Here is a 13277-nt window from a genome sequence, read left to right as displayed (position 1 = left end):
ATAATGCTCACGCTGATGGTTAATGTTCCCTTAACCTGTTATGCATCCATTAATAGGATTGGAATGTCTGATTTTTTTTTAAGTCCAGAATTGTGATGAAATTGTACAACTGAACTACCTTAAAACTTTTGTTTGCTTCAATTCTCTTATCTTTAAAATTGTAGTGGGGCACCTGGGTGGCTCAGTCAGTTAAGCACCCAACTTCGGCTCAGGTCATGACCTCACAGTTGGTGAGTTCCAGCTAGTGTTGGGCTCTGTGCTGACAGCTCAGAACCTGGAGCCTGCTTCAGATTCTGTGTCTCCTTCTCTGCCCCTCCCCCACTCACTCTCTGTCTTTCAAAACTGAATAAACATTTAACAATTTTTTTTTTAATTATAGAAAAATAATTGACTAACTTTACAAATTGAGAATGAAAGGTGGGATGTCTGAAAGTGGTCTGGGACAGGACACAGCATTCTGAGCCAACTAGGAATTCAATCACTATGTAACCAATTGACCTGAGGCAAAACACTCCCCATCCCAATAAAGTAGGTTAGGGCAGATGACCCAGGTCCCCTTAAAATCTAATTAATCAAGGGTATAACACAGGGAGTTCTTTTACTAATGGTGCAATTAAATACTTTGTGGTGGTGGTTATAAGAAGCTATGCATATGATAAAATTGCATACAGCCACACATATACAAATAAGTGTATGTGTAATCAGTAAAATCTAAAAAAGCTCTATGATTTATAGTAATGTCAATAGTCTGGTTTTGATATTGGACTACAGTTATGGAAGATGTTAACACAAGGAGAGTTGGGTAAAGGATGTAAGGGATATCCCTGCATTTTTCTTTGTAACTGTGTGAATCTTTAATCATTTCAAAGTTAAAAGTTTTAAAACTATATGAGTATATACATACATAAATAAATACAATAATCTTCTATTTCATGAAATGCCTTGCTGACAGCCACAGATGAAACAAAAATATACAGGGCCTGGTGCTTTAATCAATGAAGTGAAATGTACTGGTTCTCAACAATTTACTTTTCAGCTAAATGTGACAGTTTCTATCTAAAACCATTAGTGGCTTTAAGGTGGTTAGAATATTGACTATTTCACCATAATCTAAAGTAAGGAAGTTGTCATGGGACAGTTTATTATTAGTGACACCATTTTTGCCTACCCTTCCATTATTTATCCTTGAATATTGAATCCAAAAGATTAGGATAACAACAAATAATAATTTCAACATCAACAAATATTATATACCCTTGATTTAGAAGAGAAAATTAAAGTAAAATACAAAAACAACACCAACAAAGCCAACACAATTAAAAAGGAAGTGTGAGGGCTTCACTAAAAAATTAAGTTCCTAATACTTCTATCGTGAAGACTCTAGTTTCTGCCCAATTAACTACTGCTTCAAAGAGTAATCTTATTTGCCATTCCTCAAATCTATAGAATCTTATCCATCTAAGAATTAGGTTGTGCTCAATATATTTCCTTTCAATGTCACAGAATCCAGTTGATTCTCCTAACTTCCATAAGGTTTAAAAATAATGGCTAGTGACCTAGCAATTTCATACACATCTATTGGTTTCAAAATTTGAGTCTTAAGTGACACAAATGGGGCAGAAGAAAACAATAGATGTCAGTAGCATCCTTCTGTTAGAGGTAAATTAAAAGAAGAGAGACAAAGAAAATAGGAAATTATAAAGAAAATAAAGCAGAAGAAGGAAAAAAGGAGAGAAAAAGTTTCCTCCACCCATGTTTGGAAAGTGGCAGGGTGTCTCAGTTCATTTTACACATGAGATCAATGACAGGTCTTTCAGACTTAAGAAAGTAGGATTTCTGTCTCACTGAGTGAGATGTGAGATAGGTCTTGGTTTCAAAATTCAAGAAAGGGTTTTAAGATGAAAAAAACATTCAAAAATGTACACGTAAAAGTAAGACAATTTATCAAACTAGCCTTGCTCCAGGACTAGCTGATTAAGTGGAGTCTTTAGATTTTAGCTGTCTGTGGCAGCAAAGACCTCACTCCTCTTAAACACCAAACCTAAGATACAGACTGGAAAATTGGCTAGTAGAAAATTTTTCTGTCCCTGAATACTTTCCACTGAACAATACAAGATACAATGAACAGAGGCAGTTTCTCAGTGACGTTGACTAAAATAGGCAAAGAATGGTGAGTTATCTGGTGAAATCCTCTCCAAACCTATGCGTGCTTTTCCAAAAGTTAATTCCACTGGATACAACAAATGTATTTATTGATTTTTAATGTTTATTTATTTTTTGAGAGAGAGACAGAGACAGAGCACGATCAGGGAAAGGGCAGAGAGAGAGGGAGACACAGAATCCAAAGCAAGATTCAGGCTCTGAGCTGTCGGCACAAAGCCAGATTCCGGGCTCGAACTAAGGAACTATGAGATCACCACCTGAGCTGAAGTTGGATGCTTAACTGACTGAGCCACCTAGGTGCCCCTGGATACAGTAAAATTAAAGTGGTAAGAGGACTTACTCCTAATAAAAGAATGAAATATATCATAGGTGATTAGCCAAGAAAGACACTAAGGGGGGGAAATCGGTCCCATGTTCTAGAACTGCCATAACCGAATCCAGGCCTATACTTCACGTAGCCATAATGAAATGAGTTGCCTGAGAAGTGTGGGTTCCCACACCTCATAATACCTTGCCTTTCTTCGCTCCCCCTGGTGCCATAGTGCTTAAGCTTTGCAGCGCCCAGAGTATGTTTTAAAGCTGAAATGTTTCAAGCTAATAGTGTTCTGGAAATCAAATTTATCATAAGATTTAACTAAAAGTTAAACCTCTACTGTACATATCAATTGGTGCTCCAAAATGCTGGTTTCCCAGAACATCCACCAAATCCTGTCTATGTTTAGATGCTGGTAACAAATAGAAAAAAATGAAAAATGCAATCACTGCACCTTCCATATATTCAGAAGTGTTGAAATTATAAATGTCAAAATTCTAATTTCATTTGCCTGTGTCTAAGAATATTTCCCTGCTAATTATTTCAAATTACTATAGACATTTTGCAAGCTATATTAGGCTTTATATATAAGTTGTGAACATCCATAAAAATAATTTGTCCTATACATCTAACCTTTTGTTCTCAATATAGATCCACTTTCTTTTTTAAGTTTATAAAGAAATGCTTAAAAAGTCTTGTCTTCGGGGCGCCTGGGTGGCGCAGTCGGTTGAGCGTCCGACTTCAGCCAGGTCACGATCTCGCGGTCCGTGAGTTCGAGCCCCGCGTCGGGCTCTGGGCTGATGGCTCAGAGCCTGGAGCCTGTTTCCGATTCTGTGTCTCCCTCTCTCTCTGCCCCTCCCCCGTTCATGCTCTGTCTCTCTCTGTCCCAAAAATAAATAAAACTTAAAAAATAAATAAATAAATAAAAAAGTCTTGTCCTCTGAGGATCTTATTTTTCATTTACCAACTTTATTTTTTCATAAATCTTTATCACTGATGAGAATTTTCTCAGATGGTGCTGTTAACTGTTTATGTCTCCACTTTCCTTTCCACTTCCATTAGAAGCCACAGGGCACCTTACTTCATAGAGAAGAATGTAAAACTGATTTGGGGATGAAGGACTTTTAGTCCAGACTGCACCACTTTATCAAATATTTACTGATATGAAACCTAAAAATATACATGGTAGGTACAGTATTCATGTGGCTAATTATTTAGTAGATTCAGCCCATGATTTTACACCACAGGATTCTTATTAGGAACACCAGAAAGGGAATCAGAGCTTCTAGACACATGGTAATAAATATTTTCACTTACAATGAATAATTTAGCTCTTCTGGCATCCACTGTATAAAAAATATATTTGAAATAATTCCAAGGTCTCTTAGTGAAGGTAGAGGTTTTGGAACATAAGAACAGGCGGTATGGTGCCCCTTTCCTTTGTTTTCACAGAATTCTGCCTGCTTTTGTGATATACACACTGCAAAATTTTTCCTTGTTTGTCAAGATGATGTTGACATGAAACGATGTTTCTTCTGTAGCATTTCCTATGGTGAGTTTCTAGATTTCCAAATCACCAATTTTCTGAAATTTACCAGCCTTGCCCACAGAATGCTAACGAGCCTCTGCATTCTTCATTATGGAAATGGAAAAGGAGCTTTCCCTCAAATTAACGCTAGCCAAAACTGGAATTATTCTCACACTAGTTTCAAAATGAAAATTCTCATAATAAAATTAGAGATGTAAATTTATCTCAAAATTCAAGGAGATGATTCAACAAAATGAAAAGGAGTCTATGTGTTAAGGCCATTTTTCTTTAAAAACTTAAAGGGAATTCACATTTATTCACACTCTAAAATCATAAAAAAGTATTAGAGTTGTGAAGCCCTCACTTTATGAATGGAGAAGTCAAGTACCAGCAGATTAAGTAGTTGGTCTTCATCACACCAGTAGCAGTAAACATTTCTTCAGTACAATCTCTTTACATAAATCAATTAGAAGAAAATGTTTTAAGATTAGATAAAGTCCCAAAATAACCCATTCACAATGGAACCATGTTGAATTTGAGGTGAATTGGGATTGTTTGTAAGGGTAGATCTAAAGCTTAGAGGAGCAATCCAGGCTGATAATGGTGTAAATTTCACAAGGAAACAAAAAGAGAATCCCAGACCAATTTCAAAATGAAACCAACATATATAAAGAAAAAATAGGTATAAACAAAATAGGACTGCTTTTCTATTAATTGTTTCTTCTCCTAAAATGTTTGATTGAATGTTTCAAAGCAGAAATTTTGTGTAGTCCATTAAGGAGGATTCTCTTAGATATTGATGGGAAAACAAAACAAAACAAAGCAAAAAACAAGTGATGTTGGGATTTTCCAAATGTAGTTTCACAATACTCAGTGGCACAAAGCCTAAAAACAAAACAAAACAAAAAAAATCACTTCTCAAAGAGCACACTGAATGTTAATTTTTTTAGCACTGACAAATGGACAATGCTTCAATAAAACATTAATATTAGGGGAAGCTGAATGAAGAGTGGACTTTCTCTGTTTGCAGCATTTCTATGTATCTAAATTATAGCATTTATTTTAAAACTAAAATATAAAGGATGCACACTGATCAGATAAAATCTTATATATTACATATAAGTTGACATAACTGACATTTATATAATAATTTTCATTAAAAAGGTACAAATACAGGGGTGACTTGGTAGCTCAGTTGGTTAAATGTCCTACTTCAACTCAGGTCATGATCTCAAGGTTCATGAGTTTGAGCCCTGCATCCAGCTCTGTGCTGACAGCTCAGAGCCTGGAGCCTGCTTCAGATTCTGTGTCTCCCTCTCCCTCTGCCTCTCCCAGGCTTGTGTTCTCCTCTCTCAAAAATAAATAAATAAACATTGAAAAAAAAGATGCAGATACATTCATAAAGGAAAAATATATATATAACCACTACAACCATATCAAAGTAACCTGTAAAGCCAACCTCCCATTTGCAATATTTACAGACACAAAACATGTATTATGCTCACTTGCATGGCATGTCTTTGGAAATGTCCTTCCATTGCAGACTTTCAAATAAACCAAGCATATACTTTTCTTTTTTTTTTTTTAATTTTTATGTTTGTTTATTTATTTTTGAGAGAGAGAGAGAGAGAGACAGAGAGAGAAGGGGAGGGGCAGAGAGATGGGAGGACACAGAATCTGAAGCAGGCTCCAGGCTCCAAGCTGCCAGCACAGAGCCCGACGTGGGGCTCAAACTCACAAATGAGTGACATCATGACCTGAGCCAAAGTCAGACGTTTAACTGACTGAGCCACTCAGGTGCCACCCAACCATATACTTTTCTACTAGATCTAATCATTTTAGAACCTTGTCTTTCTTCCTAAAGCACTACAAAGAGTTCATGCATCATTTAGAGAATTGATAGACAGAGAAAGAGATAGAGATCAAGAGAGAGAGAGAGAGAGGGAAGCTAAAGTCAGTATTTATTTTATTATTGAATCAGTAGCCTTCTGTTTAAAATGATATTGTCTATTGCAATTGAAATCTTACTGGCTATGTGGGAAACCATAAAGTCAGGAATCTAGGAAACCCTTTTTGCATGGATGCCTTCATCACTGACCTAAGCTTACTATCTCTAGCTTGAAATTTTAAAGAGTAATCAAGAACTATTCAATTTGATATTTTACAACTAGCTATCATTTCAGTCAGTACTAATCAATGGTTCATGAAGTTCTCCATAATTATTCACTGTATTTAAAACCACTCACCGAGGAAATAATAGTATTGATAACTATTTCAACAACGTGAGTAGACTGTTTACATAATTATCACTATTCAAAACTGTTTCACTCAAGGCCAAGCCCTTGCTTCTTGCCTGTACCATCCACATTCTACTTTCTTTACAGTCAGTACCATTCAAAAAGAAAACAATCAAATAGAGAAAAGGAAGTAAAATCAAGCAGATTGAAAATTATTACTGGGGTAATTTACAAACACACTGAATTATATCCAAATCATTCCATCAGTAAAAGGAAACTGATTTCTTATATTTTCTCTTATTAAAAAAATTATTTACTTAAAAATAGAAGATGTGAGCAGGGGATGGGCAGAAAAAGAGGGAGAGAGAATCCCAAGCAGACTCCACACTGTCAGCCTGGAACCTGATGTGGGGCTTGAACTAATGGACCATGAGATCATGACCTGAGCTGAAATTAAGAGTCAGATGTTCAACTGACCAAGCCACCCAGGTGCCCCTTGATTTGTTTTTTTTTTTTTAAGGAAAATGTTTAGCAATGAGGGCTAATTTTAATAAATAAAGAGAATATGCAGGTGAGTTTTAAAGAAAAAAAAAGTTATACATATTTAAAAAAAATTTTTTTTTGAGCAAGAGAGAAAGAGTGTGAGCAGGGGAGGGGCAGAGAGAGGGAGAGACACAGAATCTGAAGCAGGCTCCAGGCTTTCACCTCAGCACAGAGCCAGATGCAGGGCTCAAACTCATGAACTGCAGCTCATGACCTGAGTAGAAGTCAGACACTTAACTGACTGAACCCCCAGGCGTCCCAAAAGTTATACATGTTTTGCATTTACTTTTATTACTCACAAGGCATAAAAACTGGCTTTTAATAAATCCATATGTTTCCCTGAGAACATGTAGAACAGGAAACAACCACCTTGACTGATTTTGAGACATGCTACTTGGAACCTTGCTTGTTTCCAATACCCTTGTTGCATTACACACCACTTCAGAGGCTGGTACTGGTGTGATGGGATGTGTCGCTGACCTGATTTGACCTGATTTTGTGTTACTTTCTATTTTGTGACTGCATAACTAGGGCTGCTGAAACAAACACAAGGGACATAGAACAGAACAACTTCTATGTATCTACTTAACCCATAGTGACCTCTCCTATCTCCAAACTACCATCAAGTATATGGCAGATGTGCAGCAAATATATTTTCATTAATTGATACTATAGGGTAAAATACGTCAGCTTTCAGTACTTTAGTTTTATATGCATTTCTGTAGACTCTTCAACTGGACTTTTAAGACAAGAAATATCTGAATTTCCTTTGAGTCAACCACCATATCTAGCAGAGTTTTGGTATAGATAAGTTAATACCTATATATATCTATATATCGATTGATCTCCATATATATATATATACATATATCAATAGATATCTTAACATATTTTAACTATCAAATATACAAAAAAACACTGACATAATTGCTTATATATTATAATTGCCAATATTCTGGAAGGAGATAATACACTTCTTGAAGGCTAAGAAAACTGTTGGCAGACCCAAGAGTAGCTGTTTTTCCTGAAATTTCTAGTTAGTTATATGTATCCTTTAAACCTATTAGCAGCGAAATATTTACCAGTGTTTTATACAGACATACATATTCACACACACACACTACACTCAACTCTGAAAATATTGTACTTCTACTATAAACCTAATGAATAGATGATCTACTCAAGTCTACCTGTGCTAATTAAGAGAAGTCATGCTATGTACTTGAAAAAAATGATTTTTAAGCCAACGGGAGGGTAAGTGGTCTAGAAAGCAGATCTAGTCGTGCAGGTGACCCACTTTGTAGACAGTTCACACACGAGTAATTTAGAATTGATACCTATGCAACTCCAAAATGAAGTGCTTTTAAAAAACATCAAAACTCTATGCAATATTGATCTGACAATAACATAGTCATATTTTGAAGTCATAAAGATAGTTTTAGTTTTGTACCTATGGTACATACTTTATTATATATACATAGTATTTACATATATAATCTATATTTTTGTATATGTAATATTTTTTAATTAGAAGCAAATTTGCTTCACTGGACAATTGACTGGGAAGGCATGGTCTTTGAAGCTGTAGCAGAGTTTTCAGTTGGAAAAATGTGAAGAGATCACACAGGTGAAGACATTTTTCCATAGCATTAAACCCCCACTTTATCCATGAAGTTACCAGTAAATCTAGGCTGTGAATTTATGTAATCATATTTTTGGTCAAAAGTCTGAGAATCAAGATTGTGGTATCCTACAAACCCCATTATGTTTTAATTAAAAAAGCAGTGGAAACAAAGATGGGAACATAGAGACTTTAGGACTAATTTCTTTAGGAGACTGATTTCTTTTGGTTCCCTAAGATAATATTCAAGTCACTCTCATCATTATATTATAGTTGTGGGAAAATAGTAAGAAAAGTATGTGAGCCTCTCTGTTAACACAAAAAATAATTACAGGGGTGCCTAGGTGGTTCAGTCTGTTGAGCGTCTGACTCTTGATTTCGTAACAGATCATGATCCCAGGGTCATGGGGTCGAGCCCCACTCGATCAGGCTATGCACTGAGCATGGAACCTGTTAAGGTTCTCTCTTTCTCCCTCTTCCCTCTCCCCAACTCACACTCTCTTTCTCTCTCAAGTAAAAAACAAACAAAAAAAAACCCCTAAAAACAACAACAACAAAAAACCCACTAACTTAAAAAAAGTAATTACAGGGGCACCTAGGTGGTGCAGTCCGTTAAACGCCCGACTTCAGCTCAGGTCATGATCTCACAGTCTGTGAGTTTGAGCCCCGCATCGGGCTCTGTGCTGACAGCTCAGAGCCTGGAGCCTGTTTTGGATTCTGTGTCTCCCTCTCTCTCTGCCCCTCCCCTGCTCATGCTCTGTTTCTCTGTCTCTGAAAAATGAATAAACCTTAAAAATTTTTTTAAATTAAAAAAATAATTACATTGTTATTTCACATGTAGTTTCAAAAAATATATACCACAACATATATGTATATATTCATAATACACACACACACACACACACACACACACACACACATATATATATATATATATACATACACATATATATACACAACACACATACAATGGAATATTACTTGGCTATAAAAAGATTGAAACCTTGCCATTTTCAACAACATGGATAGATCTAGAGGGTATAATGCTAAGTGAAGTAAGTCAGTCTAAGAAAGACAAATACCATATAATTGTACTCATATGTGAAATGTGGAATTTAAGAAACAAAACAAATCAGGAAAGATAAACCAAAAACAGACTGTTAAATATAGAGAACAAACTGGTGGTTGCCAGAGGGTAAGTTGGGAGGAGGGATGTGTGGAACAGGTGAAGGGCATTAAGAGTACACTTATTTAGAGGTGCCTGGGTGGCTCAGTCGGTTGAGCGTCCAGCCCTTGATTTCAGCTCAGGTTATGATCTCATGGTTCATGAGATCGAGCCCCACATAGGGCTCTGCACTGACAGTGCAGTACACACACACACACACACACACACACACACACACATACAGACATATACCACAACAATGAAAAGAAAAGCATATAACTAATTTTGGAAAATAGTTCTGAGATAGTTACTAATGCTTAATCAAGTGAATTCAAAAAATGGAAAAAAATTGAGAAGGAAATGGGAATGTATCGTGATAACCACTCATCATTTATGACACAACAATTGAAGATATCTCATATATTACTGTCTTCATTTGCTAAGGGAAACTAGAGATATCCATCAGTTTATACTTGTCTATGGCTTTTCCTAATTATTCTGTATACTGGAAATTGCTCTTCTACTAGATATTACTGTGTTTGGCTCCATTTTCTGTGCCAGTGTGATGAGGCAAGGGAGTCTTTAGGAGATTCAAATACCGATTGTCAAGTAAATGAAAATACAATAGCAGAAAGTAAAACCAATCTTTGCAGGTCAATATGGTAATCTTAGTAGAAGTCAAAGAAATCGAAAGCCTAAATACACACAAAAATGTATAAAGCCAAATTTGGTGTCATTACACTGCTGAATTTATATACAGCTTATTGTGTAGTAAAATTGAGGTCTGGAGCAAATAGCATTTGAATCCACAAGTGACAGGTAAAGCAGCAGAGAAATAAAAGACTGGAAGTAGGGAAAATGGGAAATGAAAAAAACTAAATAATAAAAGGCACCACTTGGTCTAAGGATAATTAAATATCCACTAATACGGTTCACCTATGAATTTTGCTAGTGCTCATATACTGGAATTAAAAGCGACTAATTTTGCCTGGGAAAAAGTCTTGTTTCAAATGAACTATTTCCAAATGGGCAGAGTAAGCTTAGTTCTTAAAACATTTAAACTTAATATAGACAATGGCTGAAAGTCCTTGGCTACATGTTTTTTCCCCCTCCCATTTGAAAACTACAAAGTATAAGCCAAGAGGGCTTTTCCCATCAATTAGCATTCTGCCTACTGCATCCATCATATAGTTAATTGATTGCACTTGTAGTTTATAAATGCACCCAGATGCTGTGGGATGAGCACATTTCGTAAATTAAAGGAGCATATGGAAGGCACACAGACAGTAACATTTCATCATAACTACCCAAAACATCTTTAATATGCAATGCTACATCACTAATTACTATGTAAATATGTAAGCATTTCCCTGGTTAACGTCTTGGTGAGAAATTTGCTTGGCAGTTGAGGCCAAATACTATTTTGACCAGACATTTAATACCACTTCAGGGCTCTTCTAGTTTCATTCCACTTTGCCTGTAAGGATTACATGGTGTTTAGCCTATTATGCAAACTTGATTGGGCAAATCAGTGAAAACATTTCTTCTTTAACACTAGGTCATCTTACTTAGGGAACACCAGTCAATCCTCAAAATTACAAATACCTATCCAAGATTCTGTCTGCAGGCTCTATTTCTTTCTAAAAACATTGGACAGAATTTGCCAAGTGAGGAATATTTTGTTGCTTAGTGGACTCTTTCATTAATTTCTAAGAGAAGGGCAAGGAGGAAAAGGATTGCATAAAGTATAAGAAACTGGCTCCATTCTTCGACTCTGGGGAAATTAATAGAAGTGATCTGAGTAAATTATCTTGAATACCTCAAGATGTCAAAGGTAAAGTTTTCATTCTCTTATCCAGGACCTTGGTTCAAGCCAAGGTCCAAAGGGTAAGTCAAGAGAAATATGCAACATGGCAAAAGTTTACTTGGAAAATGGTAATTCTCTCCATATGCAAGGTCCACTAATCAAATGATTGAGTGAGCTGTGGGTGACCCATGGATCAAAAGATGTATATTTAAAACTTTTAAAATTTGTGTTTTATTGGTATATTTTGGCAGCATGATTTTGGTCAAGTTCATTTGCACTCAGGACTGGAAACTGTGTCCAAGTTCACCTTAAAATTTTGTAAGAATTATTAAAATTATAGAATTCAGAAGTAAATTGATTTTCACTTTTTTCCCCAGCCCTTTGACCTTCCTGGGCAAAGACTGCACAGTTCTCTGGGCATTTGGGTGACAGAAAGCTTGATGGAGAATTCTGAGAGATAAATTTCATTTCAGAATTTGAATTAAACATTGGTAATAAAGATCCCAAGCTTCCTAAAAATAAATCAAAAAATACTTAAATAAAACATTCAAAGTTATTCTAGAAATGAACCTCTATTTATAAGCTAGAAGTAAAATAATAGTAGATTAGTCAGCATGGGCTCTTAATATTTTCAGAATCAAAAGCTTACTTAGGGAAAAAGTCAGCAACCCCTAGAGATGCTTGAATCATCTAAGGTGATTCATATAAGTTTAGTAGTTACTGCCACATTTATATCTAGATACCACCATCCCAAATAATACAATAGTTTAATTTTAATTTTGCTCCTACTTTTCCTGAACACGGCAAAGAGAAAAAGGTTACAAACAACAACCAATAGACAACACATCATTTATAATCTGGTGAAGCAACTTCTATTCATAAGATTCCTTCCCTACTCGATGATTCCTTCCCTAATTTAATGAAAAATATTTGTTACAACAGACATGACATTGTATCTCATAATTAAAGGAAGATGCAGTCAGGAGTTCCCTTGAAAAGAGAGGGCAGGCTTCCTTCACTATCAAGCCCGCTCTTCCCCTCCCGGCTCCCCTTTTCTGATATGCAATTCCTTCTGTTCTCCATCTGCTCCGCCCCCACCTATTGTCTGTACTCACTGCCAAGCATGCCAATCCCATCTGGCCCTACTCTTGCTTCTGCTGGCTCTAATTCCCATGGGCCCAGGAAATATATGAATGCCAGGGCTTTTTCCCTCTTCACAGGAATAAGGACTAGCCAGGAGGGTATCAAACAATTCCCCCAAAGAAGTCACACACACATGAACATGCACATGATCTCTTGCATACACAAACAGCAGGTTTAGAATCATTTCATAGGCTAAAATAAAAAAATATATATATATATACTTTTGAAATTTTTTTACCTTGATGCATTTTTAAAAATTAAAATCTTACTATCTTTGAAATAATCAATATTTATATTTCAAAAATATAAACACTTTCATTAATCCCAGACATGCATTTTTTTTTTCAGAAAGAAGTAACTAGTGTAAATAAATGTTACTTAAATCTTACCATCATGAAATATTTCCATTAGTTAATCAGGTTTAATCGTTGACCACTAATACATTTTCTGTTGTACCAAACATATATTTAATTCAGACATTCCAGCTTTACAAATTCTCAACGAAAACCCACTCTGCCGCAAAAAGCATGCATGGTCAGAATCTAAGCATATTTAGGCAAAAATATCACCAAGTCATTAACGATAATAAAGCAGTCTGGCAAGTATTGAAAGCAGCTTTTATTCATGCTTTTACTTGAACCAACTTAATACATACATATATATATATTATATATATATATAATATATATATATGTACACACACACACACACAATTTTTGGTTGTTTTTGCCACAAGCATGCTAAAAAACCTCTGAAG

General features: G+C 35.7%; 1 protein-coding gene across 33 annotated transcripts in view; it reads right to left on the bottom strand.

The window, feature by feature from the left end:
- Positions 1–13277, bottom strand: part of NRXN1 (neurexin 1) — a 1154099-nt gene that overhangs the window by 41942 nt on the left and 1098880 nt on the right. The window lies entirely within an intron of this gene.

Source organism: Herpailurus yagouaroundi, unplaced genomic scaffold, assembly GCF_014898765.1.
Source record: "Herpailurus yagouaroundi ecotype Mexico unplaced genomic scaffold, PumYag 210, whole genome shotgun sequence".
NCBI lineage: Eukaryota > Metazoa > Chordata > Mammalia > Carnivora > Felidae > Herpailurus > Herpailurus yagouaroundi.
This window is presented reverse-complemented; position numbering and strand designations above follow the sequence as displayed.